The sequence below is a fragment of the Rattus norvegicus genome, chromosome 10 (assembly GCF_021556685.1).
Source record: "Rattus norvegicus strain SHRSP/BbbUtx chromosome 10, alternate assembly SHRSP_T2T, whole genome shotgun sequence".
In the NCBI taxonomy this organism is placed as follows: domain Eukaryota; kingdom Metazoa; phylum Chordata; class Mammalia; order Rodentia; family Muridae; genus Rattus; species Rattus norvegicus.
In genome coordinates, this window is record NC_141543.1 from 59996114 (window position 1) to 60016458 (window position 20345).

Consider the following 20345-nt stretch of genomic DNA (forward strand, 5'->3'; position numbering starts at 1 on the left):
ACTGGATTTTTTTCTTCTTTCTTAAAAAAAGTGACAGAAATCCTAGTGACTTTGGGGGGGAGAGATATGAATAGATACGATGATTGAGTTTTTTTTCAAAGGAGTCCATGTTTGATTCTCTCCTTCACCCAGCATTCTCAGTGGTTTGTAATTGTCAGTTTTATCTCTACTTTTTCCCTTCCTCTCCTGCAGTTGCTTGCTTGTAAAATCATCTGACTTGAGAAATTAATTTGGTGGTGAATAGGACAGATTTTTAGAAGAAAGAGGAGAGGGTCAGATCTGAAGATTGTGAAATTCTTTTCTCCTGTTGCAGCGAACACCTCTTCCTCCATGACCTTCGACACTGATAAAAGTGGAAGAAACTGAGGCACGGGGAGAGAAAGGCAGCTGAGAAGAGAGGAATGAGGTAGGGCGAACACCTCAGGCCTTTTCACTGAACCACCCTGACCTATCCTTTACAACGGGATCCCAGTGTTTATCTTAAAGTTGTAGCAGGAATCAGATGAGCAGTTGACAGGCAGTCCAGAAGGAAGTCTTTCCTACAGAGCTTTGACAGAGCTGGCTCAACTGGAATAAAACTTGCCAAGAAGCCAAGCAAGAAGGGCAGATAGCCCAGCTCCACCTTCTTTTTTTGTTCTTGACTCTTTTCTTCCCTCAGTTCCCTCCCATTCTTTTGATCTGTCTTTGTTGCTCCCCATCCATGGCCTGGGGAAACCATTTCTCTACTGCCCTCTGAGCCTCCCAGCTTTCACAGGGACCCTGAGGGGAAGGTGGCTAACAACCAAGGAAGGGTTTGTAACAAAGGAATAGTCTACGGGATGTTGTTTACAATGCCAAAATGTTTCTTATTGATGCTGTATTCCCTGCCCCACCCCCACTACCACTTGAGTTCCTTGAGCTTTGGTTCCTGTCTTTTTTTTAAATGTGGAATGATCTAGACTATGCTCCCATATTACTTCCTTCTGTCTTCTCTCAATCTCATTGCTAGTCTGGATGGGTATCCCCTCTTCCTATGTGTGGGCTCCTCTGTAAGTACACTTTATCCCTTGATGACACTGTTTTTCTGACACCTTTGACTCTAAGGGCTTCGTCATTTCGAAGTCCGTCTCTGTCATGTCTCTCTGTTCACTTCTCTCTCCCGTCTGTGTTTACGGATGGCTCTTCTTGAGGGATCCCCCTCTTTTTGGCCTGAGTATGCGCGTGTGGATCATCCTGACACTCAGAGTGTCTCCACTTGTGTGCCACCACATTGCACAGCATGTGGTAACAGTCTCCGGAGGCCTCTCCTGTACCAGGCACCTCTGCCTGCCTGCTGCATGTGTCACGGTCTGCAGGTGTAGGTATCTAACGGTGGCAGTGTGTGCCTCCCTGTGCAGGCCTACATCCTTGTCTCTTTAGCAGAACACTTGTTAATTTGTTCAGCTCCTTCTCTGTGTTCATCACATACACACCCTGCTGCCCCCAGTCTGTCAGCACCGGCTGCTCCTGCTCTTCCTGCCTCCTGTGACCTCTTGGTGTGTCTTCTCACCTTGCTCCTGCCTGCCTCTCTACCTGCCTGCCTCTGTTATGATGCCTGCCTGCCTGTCTGCTCCTCCCTCGCTGGCTGGCAGCTTCTCTCTCTCCCTGGTTGTCTGTCTGGTTCTCTGGCTGTTTGCCCACCACTCTCTCTCTCTAGCCATCTGTCTCCCCGCCTGCCTGTCTCTGTCACGTTTAAAGCCTGAATCTCTTGGTTTGTCTCCTTTCCAGGACTTGCCAGTTTCCCATCCTGGTCTGCCTCTCCTCTTGACCTTGTACTTGCTTCGGTTCCAGCTTCTCTGCTGAGTTCCTCGGCTTTCTTTGACTCCTTGTAGCTGTGTCCTCTCGCCTGCCTGCCAGTCTTGTCTGCTGCTCTCCCACGGTTCAGTTTGTATCTTTTTACACTACTTATCAGCTGTTTTTCCCAGGGCTTCCAAGGGTCATGCGGCAACCAAGCACTAATGGGCTTAGTTCCTCTCCAGGCCTTTCAGTGTGTTCCTTGCCTTGACAACATCTGCATTTGTACCATATCCCTTACCCCTCACCTCTGTTTACATTGGCGCCTCTCTCTTTCTCTCTCTCTCTCTCTCTCCCTCTCTCTTCTCCCTCTCTCCGCCTTGCTGCCTTCACAAGCAGTCTGCCTGCCTCAGTCTTTTTGCTGGTTTCCTAGTCTCTGTTTTCCTGGCTTTTTGCTGTCTGCTTAGCAGGTTCTGGCTGTCCACATCTCTGCTTGCTTTTCTTCTTGTTTTAGGTATTTTTCCCTCAGTCAACTTTCAAATAGACCTAAACATGCTATGAAATTCTAGATGTATGAAACCTAAGGCCGGCAAGACAGCTAACTAATGAAGAGCATTGGCTGTCCTTCCAGAGGGCCCAGGCTTGATTCCCAGTACTGGTGTGGTAGCTGACAACCACCTGTCATTCCAGTTCCAGGGACACAACGCCCTCTTCTGGTGTCTTTGGGTATTGCATGAATGATATACATGCAAAATACCTTCACAGGTTAAAAATAAAGTAGGGGCTGAAGAGATGGGTCAGCAGTCAACAGCACTTGTTGCTTTTGCAAAAGACTGGGGTTTGATTACCAGCACCCACATGGTGGTGCACACCCACCCTTCTGGAACGCCCATCATAGAGAATTTAACACCCAGAACCACCCAGAGCATCAGACACACATGTAGTGCACATACATACTTGCAGCAAGACACTCATACAATAAGTGCTCTTAAAAATAAGGCTTTTAATGAAGGAAAAAAGTCTCCCACATAGCCTTCTCTCCCAGGCCAGGAATTATTCACCCCAGAGCCAGTCATTACGTTTTTTAGATGTCACTCCGGGGAGGTCTGCGCATCTGAACCCCACCACTTTCCTGCATGCTGCCACTCCCGACATTTCTCGGTGTGGTTGTTCTCTCCTCTCTCCCAGGTTCACTGGGTGCCCTGTCACAAGTCAGGACTTCCTAACTTATCCAGAGTTGGCCACCTCTTTCCATTTATTGTTCCAACCCTCCCTCATAGGTCTCACAGAGCCGGGTATCATCTTCTCTGACTGGTTGCTCTTTGCTTGCTTTCCCCACCACAGAAATGCTCACCCTCCCCTAGTCAACCCCGTGATGTTACCTGGATGACAGCACACACTCCTTGGTCTCTTCACTGAAACCTATGTCACGGAAAGACATGGCCACACCTGGGGGAGTGACCTGCCGTGAGGATGTAGGTGGACGTCATGAATGACATACAAGCTGTACTTACCGGCATGTGGAGCAGGTAGGCGGCTGCTTAGACATTTTTGTCTTTTCCTTTTGTAACTGTGTGGCCCAGGTTCACTTTGCCAATAAACACCCTCCTCGGCCTCCCGAGTGTACATCTGTAGGTGTGCACCCACCATGCCTAGGTCTTAAAGGTGAGTGGCTCTAGATCCTTTGGGTTATTCTTAAGTCTGTCCAAGAGTTTGCCTTAGTAACTCTTAGTAAGCCTCTCTTCTGTGTCTTCTCCATGCATTTTAGAGACAAAGACTCAGACTGTAAACTTCTCCATATCATGCACACTGCCCTCATTTTGCTTCTTCCTGAACTTCCCTCACCTGTTGGTTCTGTCTTGTCTCTTAGCTGTCTTCCTCTCTGTTCCTGCCTCTGCTTCAGATTGGCTGCCCTTCTGTCTGCCTGGCCTGTATCCCTCCATAACCTGTCTGCCTGCAATCACACATGTTACAGCACTTGGTAGATTGTGTGGCGCTGTGTGTGTTAGAACATTTCTTGTTTCCCTTCTTACCCAGTGCTTCCGTCACTGTCTGCTTCACTCTGCCTTCCTCTTTCTCTGCCTTGGAAATACGCAGCTGATTCTCTTTTTCCTTGCTTGCCATCCTGCACTCCTCTGTCTGCTCCATTCTTAGTGTGTGTGTGTGTGAGAGAGAGACAGACAGACAGACAGAGACAGAGAGAAAGAGAGAGAGACGCATTCATCTGTGTGGATATCAAGTTTTTTAACATCACTTTTTCTTTCTTTTTTTAAAGATGTATTTATTTTATGTATGTGAACACACTGTCACTCTCTTCAGGCACACCAGAAGAGGGCATTGGCTCCCATTACAGATGGTTGTGAGCCACCATGTGGTTGCTGGGAATTGAACTCAGGACCTCTGGAAGAGTAGTTGGGTGCTCTTAACCGCTGAGCCATCTCTCCAGCCCTGTCTGCTCCATTCTTGTCTCTCTTGTGTGCACAGGTTCCTCTGTGTTTCTTTTGCCATTTGTTCTCTGTCCTTGAGCCTTTTGTCAGTGCCTCTATGTTTCATTGTCTCTGATGCCTGTCCCTACTATCAATTTCAGTGTGGGCATCTCTTTCTATACTTCCAAAAGTAAGGAAGGTTGGAATCTCTTGGTGAGTACTTCTTGTTTCTATTGGAAGAGTGTTGAAATGATAACAACACAAACCAGAGGTTGAGAGACCTCCCCAGTGTAGAATAAGGAGCAAGGGAAACATTGAGGAGACTCCTAAGCCAATAATAAGGTTATTCAAGAAATGTCGCTGAAACAATAGTTAACAACCTTTCAGATTATACAAAGGTATAAATTATTTTGCTAGAGAAAAGGTGGGCACTCTTTGAGGGGAAAGGAGATCTGGCTCTCTGCAACAAGCTTCACCACAAGCCTTCATGTGTGCGGCTACGGTAGCCCAGGTAGAAAACTGCTTGCCACACAAACATGAGGACATGAGTTCAATCTCCAGCTCCCCCTTAAAAAGCCAAGCGCTGTTGTGCAGACTGTTGCGATTTCAGCTCCGGAGTAGGGAGAACGGGTAGATCCCTGTAATTGGACGGCCATCTAGATTAGTCTAATCAGCAAGAGTCTAGGGAGAGACCTACCTCAGAACACACGGTGGACAGAAAATCTCAACCTCTGGCCTCTACGTGCACCAACACACGTGTGTGCATAATTACAGCAAATACACATGATGTAGTAATGTTTTTACTTAAACCTATAAGTAATAATAATAAAATGAACATTTATCAGTCATTCAACTTAGTAAATATAATATTATCGACCTCTTTAAAATCACATGGAGGGGTTGAATAGCTTGACAGTTGAGACAACTTAGTACTGTTGCGAAGGGCAACACAGACACACAAGCACACAAATGAATATAAACTGAACTTGAAAACCCTCATGAGCCTCCTACTGTTTCTACACATTCCCGTTCTTTGTCTCCACCAAAATTTTATGCTTAAAATTTTGTTTTTTGGACTGGAGAGATGGCTCAACAGTTAAGAGCACTGACTGCTCTTCCAGAGGTCCTGAGTTCAATCCCCAGCAACCACATGGTGGCTCACAACCATCTGTAATGGGATCCGATGCCCTCTTCTGGTGCGTCTGAAGACAGTGAAAGTGTGCTCATATACATAAATCTTTAAAAAATGTTAAGCCCCTCATTCCCCAGCACATATGTGGAAGCCAGACGACAACTTGCAAAAGTCAACTGTTTTCTTCCACCATGAGCGGCCCTGGGATTGAATTTAGTTTATCAGGCTTGGCAGCAAGCCCCTCTATCCACTGACCATTTCAACAGTGCATGGTAACTTTAATTTTTAAAAATTTCTAATCTATAGGAAAAATCTGAAAGAATACAGTAACTATGTCCTCCTCATCTAAACGTAACTGAGTGTTAATATTCTGTACATCGACAATGGGTGTGGTCTTAGGGTTTACTGCTGTGTACAGAAACCATGACTAAGGCAACTCTTAAAGGGCAGCATTTAATTGGGCTGGCTGACAGGTTCAGGGGTTCAGTCCATTATCATCAAGGTGGAAGCATGACAGCATCCAGGCAGGCCTGGTGCAGGGGGAGCTGAGAGCTCTGCATCTTTACCTGAAAGCAGTCAAGAGAAGACTGACTTCCAGGCAGCTAGGATGGGTCTTAAAGCCCATGCCTATAGTGACACACTTCCTCCAACAAGGCCACACCTCCAAATAGTGTCATCCCTGGCCAGGCATATTTAAACCACCACAGGTGTGCTGGCTAGTTTTATGCCAACTTGGCCCAGGCTGTCATCCTTTGGGAAGGACAAACCTCAGCTGAGAAGGCAACCCCGCCAGCTGGGCCTGTAGGCAAGACTGCGGTGCATTTTCTCAATGATTGACTGATGAATGGGCCCAGCCCACAATGGGCAGCACCACCCCTGGACTGCAGTCCTGGATACTATAGGAAGGCAGAACCAGAGAAGGCGGTGGTGCACATGGTTAGTCCCAGCATTTGGGAGACAGAAGCAAGCGGATCTCTGAGTTGGAGGCCAGCTTGATCTACAGAGCAAGTTCCAGGACAGCCAGGGCTACACAGAGACCCTGTTTTGAAAAGCCCTAAATAGGGGGCTGGAGAGATGGCTCAGTGGTTAAGAGCACTGACCTCAGTGATGGCCTGTGATGTGGAGCTGAAATGAGCCCTTCTCAAGCTTTCAAGGTATTTCCATCACAGTAGTCGAGAGCCTAATTAGGATAATGGACAGATCTCTGTGATCCAGTCTTAAGGGAATAAATATCAAATTCTGCATGTAATATAATTCCAACCATGTAGTAAGAGAATTTAAATGTTAACTATGGTTTTCCTAGAAATAAGCATTTTCTTTGTTTCTTCTATATCTATATCTGTCTCCCTAGTATGTCTCTGGAGCACATATTCTATGATGAAAAACAAAACCTAAGTTGGTAGAGCAAGAATGACTGACGTATGGCCATGCAGTTTGGTAGTCTCAGAGAGCAAGCCTGGAAGGACTGGGACATAGCTCAATGCTAGAATCCTGGGCTCAATACCCAGAAGAGATGGCATCCCTGAAGGCTCCTGCAGTCCTGCTCAGATCCCTGACGTCTCTCCCTTGGAGATTAGTTTTTGTGTGGCTAGCAGCATAACTGAATGGGTTCTAGCCATTCTTAACGGCCTAAGTTGGACTCCCAGGATCCACGTTGTAAAGAGGGAGAACCACCTTCTGGGTGTCCTCTGGTCTCCACGTGTATGCTGTTGCATATGCACCCCCAACATGCACACACATATAGTACATATAAATAAGTAAAAATTTTAGATAAGAAAAAAATAGGTATCAAAATGTCCACTGTTAAGTCTTCACCTCTTGATTGCTTCCCGTATTGAAAACTCACTGGCTCCAGCCTGCCATCACCATGGGTCACCCGTGCTACCTAGACCCTGACTCCATGCTTACAGAGACCCTCCCCTGTCACCCTTGGGTGACCCCAGTCTCTGCACCTGCCTCCTCTGTGATATGAAATAGAGGACACCCCTTTGCCACAGCTCTGCCCCTTGCTTTCTCATCTACTTACATATCATTATTCTTGGACCTATGACATAGTCCTTGAAGTCTCAGCTTTCTCCTAACCAGGCCCACTTTTACTTCACCTTTTTCAAGTAGTTTAACCTGCCCTGTCAGCCGCTCTTCCCATTTGCCTTCCTGCAATGTTGGATCACTGTGACTGTTTACCACCACGGGGCAAAGTGCTGCAGGTGACCCTGGCCATCCGACTCGGTCCAGTCAGACTTAGCCCCCTATCAGCTACCTTTGTGAGTCAATGTTCTCCACAGTGGCTTTTCTACTTATTTTTAAAAATAGTTTTAACTCTGTGTGTGTGTGTGTGTGTGTGTGTGTGTGTGTGTGAGAGAGAGAGAGAGAGAGAGAGAGAGAGAGAGAGACAGAGACAGAGACAGACAGAGACAGAGACAGAGAGACAGAGACAGAGAGAGGGAGAGAGAGACAGAGAGAGAGAGAGAAAGAGAGACAGAGAGCGCACCTGCCCCAGAGGCCAGAGGCGTTATACTCTCTGGAGCTGGAGTTAGGTAGTTGTGAGTTGCCGTGTGGTGTAGGGAGCTGAGCCCGGTTCTCTGAAATAGCAGTCATATTACTCACTTGGCCACAATGGCTTTTTAAAACCATCCTCAAATTCATCCCTTAAGAAGTCTGGTCTACTTCAAGATAGAAGGGAAGAGGCAGGACAAGAAGAAAAAAGAACAGATGGTTCCAGGCAGAGGAGTGCACATTTGTGACCCCTGTACTTGGGAAGTAGAAGTGAGGGGATCAAATGAAAGGCCATACACAGCTACCCAGAAAAACTGAGCCAACCCAGGCTAGGGGAGACAGCCTTGAAAGAAGAGGAGGCGGTGGGAGGGGAGGAACAGGAACAAATAGAGACATACTTAAATGTGGAAATGTAAAGCCTGCTTTCAGGAGGCTGTAGCAAGAGGATTCTAAATTCAAGACCAGCCTACTTTAAAACAAGACCCTGCTTCAAAAAGTAGGTTTGGCATCAGTATTTCAAAGGAGTCTTCTCTGATTAAACTATTATCAATACATTCAAAACATTTACAATTTTAATTTAAATATTAATAAAATAAAAATATTAATATGTTAATAGTAAACATAACATTTTCATATAATAAATATTAACAAAATAATACAATAAGAAGCCGGGTATAGCGGCACACATCTTTAATCACAGCACTCAGGATGCAAAGACAGACATCGTTCAGATAGTTTAAGGCCAGCCTGATCTACTTGACCACTTGCAGAGCAGCCAGGGCTACATTATGAGATTCTGTCTTTTTTTTTAAAAAAGGTTTAGGGGTTGGGGAGGTGGCTCAGTGGTTGACAGCGTCCCTTCCACTTGAAATTTGAAAAGTAGTTTTAAAGGAACAGGATGAGGTGCAGCAAATACGATCCTGATCTTCTGTATGAGGTTTCAAGCTACGGTGAGGAAAGCCATAAAGGAAATTCCTTATACGTTTAACAAAACTAAAATTTACTGTGGACAATATCAAAGGACAATCAGGGCCAGTGTGGTGGCAGGTAATGTCACTGAATGACAACCCTGGTGACCTGAATTCAATCCCCAGGACCCACATGGTAAGAGAGAACTAATTCAAAAAGCTGCCCTCTGACCCTTCCTCCGTATGCTGTGGCACAGCCTGAGCACATACACACGTGCACATACACACCAGAAAGGAAGGAAGGAGGAGTGAAAGGACTGAAATGGACTAGTGGTTACAGTGACTTGCTCTGGGACAACTGTGGCCCACACTTTTAAGACCAGCACTCAGGAGGCAGAGGCAATAGGATCTCTGTGAGTTTAAGGCCAGCCTGGTCTACAGAGGGAGCTCTAGGACAAAAGAAAGAGTACTTCATCCCTCGAGGACCAGAACGTGGTTCTCAGCACCTGCATTGGGCAACCTCACTGCTGCTCATGACTCCAGCTCTACCTGGACCCAGTCTTCTGTCTTCCATGGGCAGCCACATGCACACATGCATGCCTTCACACAATATACACATATGTAATAAAAATTAGAAAATTTAAACGATTTAAAGACAAACAGGAAAATATACCATACCTGACAGACTGTTCAGTATTTTTTAAGACTTATTTTTCTTTCATGTCTATAAGCATTTTCCTTGTATGTATGTAAGTGCACTCCATGCCTGGTGCCCACAGAAGCCAGAAGAGGGCACTGGAGCCCCTGGAACTGGAGTTACAGACAGTCGTAAGCTGTAATGTGGGTGCTGGAAACAGAACCCAGGTCCTCTGAACTGCTGAGCCATCTCTCCAGTCCCTGAGTATTATATTCTTTAATAAAGCTTAGATATGACAGAAACTAGTTCTTTTAAGTAGAAAGAGGTTTTATATTTTATCCCTTGAGAAGTAGAGACAGGCAGATCTCTGAGTTCAAGACCAGCCTGGTCTACACAGCAGCCAGAGCTATGCAGGGAGAACCTGTACTTTAAAAATAAAAGAAGAGGAAAGAAAAAGAAAAGGTGGTGGCCCAGGCCTTTTCATAGCACTCAGGAAGCAGAGGCAGAGGCAGGCAGATTTCTGAGTTTGAGGCCAGCTGGGTCTACAAAGTGAGTTCCAGGACTACACAGAGAACCCCTGTCTCAGAGAGAGAGAGAGAGACAGAGAGAGAGAGAGAGAGAGAGAGAGAGAGAGAGAGAGAGAGAGAGAGAGAGAGAGAGAGAGACAGAGAGAGACAGAGAGAGACAGAGAGAGAGAGAGACAGAGAGAGAGAGAGACAGAGAGAGACAGAGAGAGAGAGAGAGAGAGAGAAGAGGGAAAGAAGGGAAGGAGGAGCAGGAGGAAGAGGGAGAAGAGAAGGAAGAGGAGGAAAAGGAGAAGGAAGCGGAGGAAGGGGGAGGAAGAAAAGACTTTGCCCAGGAAATGACGAAATTACAAATGTTGCTGAAAGGACCAGAAAGGCCCATAGTGGCTGGCTCTAGAGTAGGCAGCATATTGCAGAACTGGCCCAGCAGAGCTTTTCCTGTCTCCACTGTGGCCAGGAAGCTGTTGGGCCAACAGCTGGTTCCACAATCCCTCCAACAGTGTCAAGTGACAGGAGTCAGTCAGTAGGGAGGATGTTACAAGGGAGGAGTCAGATAAGGTTGCCTGCTTGCTTAGAAATGAGGTCTCAGTGCGCTGCCTCGGGTATTCCAACGCTGAGCATTCAGGTAAGCCCCCTGCCTCAGCTTCCTAAGTAGCTGGGTACTATACGTGTACAGCACCACACCTGGCTGTAATGTTCCTTTTTCTTTCTTGCCTTCCTTCCTTCGAGATAGGGTCTCACTCTGTAAACCTTGATTGGCTGGCCTTAAACTCACAGAGATCCACCTATCTCTGCCTCCTAGTGTCAATACTAAAGGTGCAAAAGCCATGGCCAGCTGTTTCTTAAGTAATGGCTCTGGCTCACTGGGATGGCTCAGCAACATTTGCTGCCAGTCCTCGTGACCCGTGTGCCAGTGCTCCTCTCACACAAATAGAACTATAACCTTAAAAACAGAATAAGGACCTTAGAGAAAGCCATAACAGCAACAACAAAATCAGTAGAAGAATCTAAGAAGTTATGTGGATGATATGAGAGATTATAGCTTGTCCTTATAGAGTTGTGCATTGTATCCAGGAGCTTCCCTGGGCATGCGCTCAGGAAGTGCCTCACTCCTTCCAATAGCCTTCAACAGCAGTGACCTTCACCACAATCTCCATTTCACGGATAAGGAAACTGAGGTGAAGGGAAGTTAAATAGCTTCTCCAAGGTCAGAGCTATTTAAAGGTAAAGTGGACATTCAGATGCCAAACTCATGGACCCCAATACAAGAGGAAGTTGGGTGATATTTGTTCCTAGAATTGGAATGCTATTATTAGAATCATAGGAATTAAACGGAAAAGAAGATGGCTTCAAGAGGGGATGATGTGCTTGTTTTTAGATGTGCTTAGTAGGATAAGACAGACATCTTATTATCCCCTTGTTTATGAACTGAGAAACATTCGCTGGGCTTAGGGTCCCAGCAAGGAACCCATTACTTGCTGTAATCCAGGTCTCTGGTGAAGGAGTGTATGAAGTCTCCCAATACTTTCAGTGCTGTCTTCCAGCCAAACTCCTCCCTTTGCTTTCTGAGGAGCTACCATATTAAGAAGAGGAAGATAGACGCACAAAATTGCTGCTTGCTTTTTCTCCTCCGCCTCCTCTCCTTCCTCTTTAAGACCTGCATTGCCTGACTACAGGGACAGAACTGAATAGCCCTATACAAAATTGAGTTGAACTTTATGTTCAAATACTTCATTAATAAAAATAAGTTATGCAGGTTAAGCATCTCTGATACGATAATTAAAATGTTTCAAAGTCCAAGACTTGAATATCAACATGATACCCTTATGATGGGGTCACAGCAAAAATGTAGGCACACTAATAATGTTGAATTAAATTACCTTCAGGCTATGTATATAAGATTTATGAACATAGTATCCCCTTGGGTTTGGTTGATCCCATACCCAAGATCTTTCATAAAGTGTATACAGATATCCCACAGTCCTCAAACATCCCTAACCTCACAAGCCAGGCCGTCCAGCAGCGGGTTACCTGGGGCACTTTCCCAGGGGTCGCTCTCCTGCGCTGCAGGCTCTACATCTGCCCTGCACTTGTTAATGCCCCTGGCTCTCCTGCCTCTGCATTTGCTCTTAACCTTTTTTACTATTCCACTCACAATATATGGGGAAACAAGTTGATGTCAGATCAAAGCAGATACAGCTAATATATTTACAACAACTAATTTTTAAGATTCTATATTTAAAAACTGTATAACCTCTGAAATCCACCCTAGAGCTAATAAAGAAGTTACCCTGTATGGGTAGGGAGAGGAGCGTCAGAGTCAGAAAGGTGGACAACCCTGCTGCTTGCTGACCCTGCCCTCACCCTCTGCCCAGCAAGTCCCCTGCTCCTCCAGCCTTCTGCCTGAGGTCAGCCTGCCCCCTGCAGTGAGGATTAAGTGAACTGACTTAAGCACTGCGTGTAGGAGCGCCCTCACTGCGATTGCTAGTTGTTCTGAGTAATCAAGTTTACAGTTAGGCTGTTTCTGTCGAAAGATTCCTTTTAAGGGATTCAAGGTGAAAGACCTTGGTTATAAAAAGAAATCATAAACCTAAGGTGCAAGAGATGAGCTTCAGTTACTCTTATTCCCCAAACCAGACCATTCCCGCTTTTCTTCACCGTGCATAGAAAAGCTCGACTCTGACAGGACATGAAACAGCACATTTAACTAGACTTAGTAATTCTCAGAGAGACACAGAACTATTTGGTTGAAAATAGAAAGTTAGTTCCAGCTTTGATCTACTAATTTTCTAATCACGACAGATATTCCTGGATGCTACCTATTACCAAGTCTCAGGATATAGCAGGAGCTTCTTCTGATCCAGGCCATGTTCAGGGTATGTTTGTAGTCCTTGCTGTCACTGTTGTCCCTCCCTTGTGGTTAAAGAAATGTCATCTAAAGAAAGTATTCTGTATGGAGTTACTAATCAAGAATGCTCTCCCCTTCTAAGAAGTAGCTGGACGTTTTCTGACAGCCCGTGCTTTCTTTCCCTGTGTAGTTGCCGCCTGGCTCCTGTTACACACGCCAGCCAGGTGCTGTCTGCAAGATCCACAGATACTTAAGTCATCTTCTTAATGCTGGACCCCACCCAACCTTTCACACATTCACCGCTCCTGCCTCAAGCGTGCGCCCACATCCCTGGCACCAGCCTCCTCCTCACCTCTAGTTCTCCGTGAGCCTCCCTTTCTTCCTCCCCTCCCTTGGGCACTGCTCCTGCCAGGCTCTCTGCTCACAGCTCATTACCCACCAGGTGACCTCATCCTTAGCTTTGCCCCAGTTACTGCGGGCCAGGAATTCCTGGCTGAAGGGACCCAGAGCATCAGTCCCAAATAGTCTCACGTCACAAAGTTACCACAAACAGCTAACTTCCTCTTTCAGCCTCCCCCAACCCCCACCCCTTAACGTTAGAGTCACCGTCTATCCGTCCAGCCACTCATCCCAGACAGATTCTTGGGTGTTATTCTTGGCTCCTCCCTGTACCTCTGACATCTGCCAGGGAAATTACTCTAACTTTCCTCCTCCTCCCCTGGTCTCCACTGTCCTAGCCTAGCTGCCTTCAGGTTTCTCCTGGATGGCTGCAGTTGTCTCAGCCTCCTAGTCGCCCCACTTCCCCTACTCTATTCTAGTCTCTCTTGAAGTTGTAGACAAGACATCTTTGAAATGCTTATCTGCACATGTATGGTGGTGCATACCTTTAATCCCAGCACTAGGGAGGGAATCAGTTTGAGGCCTACATACAGAGTTCTAGGCCAGCCTGGTCTACATACAGAGTTCTAGGCCAGCCTGGTCTACATACAGAGTTCCAGGCCAGCCAGGGCTATATAGTGAGAGTTTCCCAAAGTAAACAAACGAAAAGCTCCCTCACAAAATAAATGTGGGGCCTGCAGATGACTTAGCAGGTAAAGATGCATACTGTATAAGCTGGACATCTGCGTTTGATTCCTGGGATTCACCAGGTAAAGGGACACAGGTAAAACCCACAGTGGAAGGGAAGAACAGACTTGTGTAAGTTGTCGTATGACCTGCACATGTGTGCACATACATACACACACACAAATATAAAAAAAATTAAGTATAAGAAATAATTTTAGGTGGTTATGGTGACACATGCCTTTAATTTCAGCACTAGGGAGGAAGAGGCAAGCAGATCTCTTGAGTTTGAGGCCAGCCTGTTCTACAGAGAGAGTTGCTGGACAGTCAGGGTTACTCAGAGAAACCCTGTCTCGGGAAAAAAAAAAGTCATACAAAAAATAATTTTCATGCAAATCTGAAAACATCCTTCCCCTTAGAAAGCTCTTCTCTGAATTATATACTGTAAAGGGGTAAATTTTATATCAGTTCTTTATAAAAGCCAAGTAGAGTCCTAGCCTGACAGACAGCTCCCACGGCAGAGGCCTGGCTTCTCGCCTGCCCTCCCCTGCTGCACTTCCTCCCCACTATAGTTTGTGCTCTCCTCTACCTGCCTGGTCCCTCAGGCCTCAGCTTGAGAAGACACTGCACCAGAAACCTTCCCTGGTCCCCACAGAAGGGGGTGGGGATGAGTGTCCATGTTCCTAAGCACAGCCAGGGCGAGGGACAGAGTTGCCTGTGTACTTCATTCTTGTGTAGCATTGATCGATCCCATATATTGATCAGGGGCTGGGTATGGGGCTAGTACTGAGTGTTCAGTGGCAAGTGAGAGCTATGGTCTCTACTCTCTTAGGCCCTAAGAGGAAAAAAGGTGGACAGGAACCTGGGGCTAGTGATGTAGTTCAGTAGGTAGAGTGGTTACCTGGCATGGTAAAGCCCTGAGTTCAAATCCCAAGCACTCTATAAAAACCTGGTATTGCAGTGGATTCTTGTAACTCAGCACTGGGGAGGTAGAGACAGGAGCATCAGCTCCAAGTCAGGGCCTGTGTGGTCAGGACTCAGCAGATGGAAGTTTGCTGAGCTCAGCATGCATAACCCATACCTCACACATACTAATAACATTATTAGATATACATTGATGCCAGGTATGTTTGCTGAGCTCAACATGCATAACCCATACCTCACACATACTAATAATAACATTATTAGATATACATTTATGCCAGGCATGGTGGCACACTTTTTTTTTTTTTTTTGGTTCTTTTTTTCGGAGCTGGGGACCGAACCCAGGGCCTTGCGCTTCCTAGGTAAGTGCTCTACCACTGAGCTAAATCCCCAGCCCCTTTGGTGGCACACTCTTAATCCCAGCACTCAAGAAGCAGAGACAAGTGCATCTCTGAGTTTATGAGGCCAGCCTGGTCTACAGAGTGAATTCTAGCATAGTCAGGGCTATACAGAGTAGGCCTGTCTTTAAAAAAAAAAGCAAAAATAAAATTAAACTTTAAAGATCATCCCATTACAAGCAAGTTTAAGGCCGAACTGGCAATAGAGACCTTATCTCCACAACAGAGCAATAGAGGCCAAGGGATGGCTTCATTGGTGAGGTGATTGCTATGCACCTTTGGAGACCTGAATCTGAATCCTTAATGCCCAAAGTCAGTCATGGCATCCTGTGCTTGTAATCCCACGACTGGGGAGGTGGATACCCTGGAGCTCTCTGGTATAGTTGCATCATGAGCTCCAGATTCAGTGAGAGGCACTATCCTACACAATAACCTACAGGAGCTGGAGAGATGGCTCAGAGGTCAAGAACACCAGCTGCTCGTTCAGAGGACCCACAGCCATCTGTAACTTGTTACAGGGAATCTGACACCTGGATAGCTCCCTCTAGCCTCTGAGGGCACTGAACACGTGACTGAGCCAACACAGGGCTGTTGGAATTGAACCTTGTCCTCTGGAAGAGCAGCCAGACCTCTTAACTGCTGAGCCATCTCTCCAGCCCCATGGTAAGAGTTTACTCCTTAACTCTAAGGAAGCCTCTCGAAACTTTAGGAGTTTAATGACTACCCACCTACTGTATAAAAGTTGAAGTAGGATGGCAAGTTTAAAAGTCCCAAACTTCACCCAATCTCCTAATAAACTTTTGTTTGTTTGTTTGAAGTTATTTCTCCACCAGAGAAATGAGCCAGTTTAAGCCAGATTAGTGTGTATTAAAGGTTTATTGGGAAGCTGCTTGCTCATGTTCACTGGCTCCAAGGACCGAGGCCAGAGGAGACACCATGGAAGGGAGACAGTGGGGAGGAGAGAAGAGAAGTAGAAGAAGAAAGAGAGCAGGGAGACCAAAATGACTGGATCATATAGAGAAGAGCCTCTGTGGGAAGGGGGCCCAGGTCACAGTTGGGGTAGGATCTGCCAGGTAGGGAATGAGGGTTGCCATAGGATATGCGCCTTGGTCCCTTGTCCCGGGGCCTGAACCAAGCGTTGCTTTGTTTTGCTTTTCCTGTGCAGCCCTGGCTTTCCTGGAGCTCAAGAGACCAGCCTGCTTCTGCCTCCTGAGTGCTGGGACTAAAGCTTGTATTTTTTTTTTTTTTTTGTTCTTTTTTTCGGAGCTGGGGACCGAACCCAGGGCCTTGTGCTTCCTAGGTAAGCGCTCTACCACTGAGCTAAATCCCCAGCCCCAAGCTTGTATTTTTTAAAGATTTATTTATTTATTATACGAGTACACTGCAGCTGTCTTCAGACACACCAGAAGAGGGCATCAGATCCCATTACAGATGGTTGTGAGCCACTATGTGGTTGCTGGGAATTGAACTCAGGATCTCTGGAAGAGCAGTCAGTGCTCTTAACCGCTGAGCCATCTCTCCAGCCCAACAAAAGTTTTTCTGCTACCACTGCACAAGCTGTATTTACCAAAAATGCCCACAGGAACTGTGGTAGTTTGAACGCAAATAGGGAGTGGCATCATTAGGAGGTGTGGCCTTATTGGAAGAAGGGTATCACTGAGGAGTAGGATTAAGGCTCCACAAGTCACTGTCTCCTCCTGCTGCCTTCAGATCCAGATGTAGATCCCAGCTCCTTCTCCAGACCATGCTGCCCATGTGCTGTCATGCTTCCTGCCCTGACAATAATGGACTAAACCTCTGAACTGGAAGCCAGCCCCATTTAAATGTTGCCCTTTATAAGATTTGCTGTGGGGCCTGGAGAGATGGCTCAGCTGTTAAGAGTGCTGACTGCTCTTCCAGAGGTCCTGAGTTCAATTCCCATAACAACCATCTTTAATAGGATTCGATGCCCTCTTCTGGTATGTCTGAGAAGAGCAATAGTATACTCACATACATGAAATAAACATTTAAAAAAAAAAAAAAAGCTGCTGTGGTCCTGGTGTCTGTTGCACCAATAGACACCCTAACTGAGACAGCACTATCTCATAGCCTCCATGTCCTCTGCTCGTGATTTCCTTGAGACAGGTCTCCTGTACTCAGGCCGACTTAGAGCTCAGGACTTCCTCATCCTCCTGCCTCCACAAGTTCCTCAAGTGTTCTGAGTTCCACATGTTCTTACAGTGTCATGTAGACAGCTCTCTGGACAGAAAGATAAGGTCTTCTCCCCTCCCCTTGAATATGAAGATGTGTGGTCCATCTTCACCCTGGTTCTTTGGAGCCTCATTCGCTCTTAGAACCCAGCTCCGACACAGTGAGGAAGCCCAAGCTCACCTGTGTGGACCCATATGAAAAAGAAACAGGTCCTCCAGGGCTGGGGTGTAGCTCAGTAGAAGAGCATTTGTCTAGGATGTTGGGGGTACTAGAGCACAGTCCCCCAGCACTGAGTACAAATGTTAAGAGAATGGATCCTCCAGCTTCCAGAAATGTAGCCCGGTTCATGCATTTGGATACAGTAATGAGCTACAGTACCTAACTCAGCCTGGACCGCAGCCGCATCACAAAATGACGATGGTGCTGGTTGTTAAGGTCTCCATCTAAGGGTCCTCGCTGACAGCAACAGGGAAGTGGACTGGCATCCTGTGTATACTGTGCAGTGTGGGGTTGGGGGCACGACGCAGGGTTTAGTGGATGGACTAGTTCTGTCTTGCTTCAAGGCACAGCTCTGCCAGATGGTTAGTTTATGGCCTTTGACAAGGTACTTAACGTCAGTGCTTCGATGTCCTTTCATCAGTTTAAATTAAAAACGTAGACAGGTATGTTGGTGCATGCTTTTAACCCTAGCACTTGAGAGGCAAAGCAGGTAAATCGCTGAGGCTACCCTGACCTTCACAGTTCCAGGCCGGTCAGGACTATACAGTGATATTCTTTCTCAAAAACCAAGCAAAACTGTTGTACTTACCTTTGAAGTCTATTGAGAGCATAGTGTGATTAATTATAGAGAGAACTGAGTAAGTAGATTTGCTCTCACCCATGTATATATAGCATAACTTAGTTCTGTCTCCAGTGGTTATTCTGGGCCTAGTGGTTCACACCTATAGTCCCTTTGGAGGGATGGGGGAGGGGTCAAGCCCTGCCTCAGTTGCACAATAAGCTCAGGGCCAGGCTCTGTCTCAAACAAACAAAGCAAAACCCAAACAGAACTATGCGTGATCTTCTCTGTGTTGGTGCCAGGGCAGGGTAGACACGTGCTGCCAAGCCTGGGACCTGTGGTGATTCCCAGTACCCACAGTATACAATGAGAACCCCTGCCACTTCAGGTTGTCCTCAGTCCTACCCATGTGTGCCGTTACGTGTGCAAACCATGCTTATACCTAGACCCTGTACACATAGAAGTGTGATATAATTTTTAAAATGATAAATGATCTTTGTTCCTTACTTGCCCCACAAGAGCATAAACCCCACTAAAGCATGATGGTTTTCCACTCGTTATGACCCAAATACCTGGAACCAGACAGAGTGCAAGTTAACTTTTTGTTAATGGACATTTCATGCTGCTGATAAATAGATTTCGCTGGTTCCTATCCAGTGTCTGTTCTGTTTGGGATATCAGAAGATCCTGACCCAGATTCCTTTGAGCCCGTGTGCCATACTGTAAATCATTTCCTATCAATAAAACCTAGTCAATGGCTGGGCTAGGTGACTCATGACTCTAACTCCAACATCCATAATTGAGAAGGTCTTTGTGAGTCAAGGCCACCCTGGCCTACATAAGACTTCCAGGCAATCATAGTAAAGCCCAGAGCCACATAGTAAAACCCTGTCTCAAAAAACCAAGAAAAAGAAAAACAAAACAGTAACAACAAAAACTCAAACTAAAGGCCTGCTAGAAATGTTAAAATGTTTTTGCCTTCTTGATGTAGGCAAAATGTTGATGGCTATGAGGATTAAAAAGGGAAAGAGATGATCTAGTAGAATCACAGTTTCACTAGCTTCAGACCTCTGGTTATGTGGATACATTTAAATCTTGGAGGTTAACTCCAGTAGCCAGCTTTGTTACATGCAGCCAAGTACTGTGGTGCGTTAGGGATCAATCTACCCTTTTAGGCTAAGTCTAAATATGTCATCTCCCCTGCTGCCAGTGTAAGGGTTAGGACAGTTCACCAGTGCACCTCTCACTTCCTGTCAGATTGTCAATTGAGGAGTAGGACTTGGCTAGGAAGGAACACTTTGCTCTTGGGTTCACACAGACTTAAAAGTGGGAGTTGTGTGGTAACTTCACGCTGCTTAAATTGTTCCCAATTTATATGTGTGAATACTTTGCATGCATGTATGCGCACCACTGTGTGCCTCATACCCTCAAAGGCCAGAAGACTGCCTCAAGTCCCCCGGAACTAGCGTTATGGATGGTTGTGAACTACCATGCAGGTCCTAGGAATTGAACCCTGGTCTTCTGCGAGAGCAACAAGTGCCCTGAACTCGGAACCATCTCTTCATCCTAATAATGTTCGTTCCTGAAATAAACATTCATTTGTTAAAATCCTGTGTCAGGCACTGTACTGGGGACACAGGGATGATTTAAGTGGACAGCTGAGTTGCCACTGAGCAGTAGTTCTCTGAGGGCACTAGATGGCACGGCCCTGGGCCAGGACGACACATGGTTGTAGCAGTCTTTACCTCACCAGTCTTTTCCCTATCCCTCAGTCATTCACACAGGAGCCTTGCTTTACAGTGTTTCCTATGTGCCTGGAGTACCCGTGCCCTGTATTTTGCATATCTGTTTGATCTCTGAATTGAGGACCGTTGATTGGGTCCCTTCGGTTTCAGACACTGCTTTCTCACTCTCGCTGCTGACCTGTCATAAACTGGCTGTTCTCCTAGTAACAGCACAACTGTGTGCACTCCACTAATTCACCTCTGGATCTGGATGCAGCAGCCTTGTCAGATGTCATGACTGGGGGTTATATAGTCTCCAGCCTATATGAGCTCGAAACATTTGAGCCTCAGCTACAAGGCACAACCAGATCAAAAAACTCTGGGATAGCTGTAAATACTCCAGACTAGTCATTAACTCCAGGGATTAAAAATGAGGAATTCCTGCTGTGGGAACACAACAGATGGGATATGGGTTGATACAGACCATCAAGATGGTGCCAGGCCCCCTGTTTGTGACTTTTCAGGCTTTTAAAGTTTTGTAACTTA

At 46.3% G+C, this 20345-nt stretch overlaps 1 long non-coding RNA gene across 11 annotated transcripts in view; it reads left to right on the plus strand.

The window, feature by feature from the left end:
* The window catches only part of LOC148002931 (uncharacterized), a 22013-nt gene extending 2330 nt beyond the window's left edge, over positions 1-19683 (plus strand). For 3 of the 11 annotated variants that reach the window (XR_015631753.1, XR_015631746.1, XR_015631752.1), the window contains exons 2-4: positions 314-406; positions 3097-3281; positions 19509-19683. This is a non-coding gene — a long non-coding RNA (uncharacterized LOC148002931). Of the gene's footprint in view, positions 1-313; positions 407-3096; positions 3282-12677; positions 12752-15625; positions 15771-16272; positions 16494-16817 lie in introns of all 11 variants that reach the window. The other 8 variants (XR_015631744.1, XR_015631751.1, XR_015631743.1 and 5 more) reach the window with 6 other exon arrangements.
* The last annotated feature ends 662 nt before the right edge of the window (positions 19684-20345 follow it).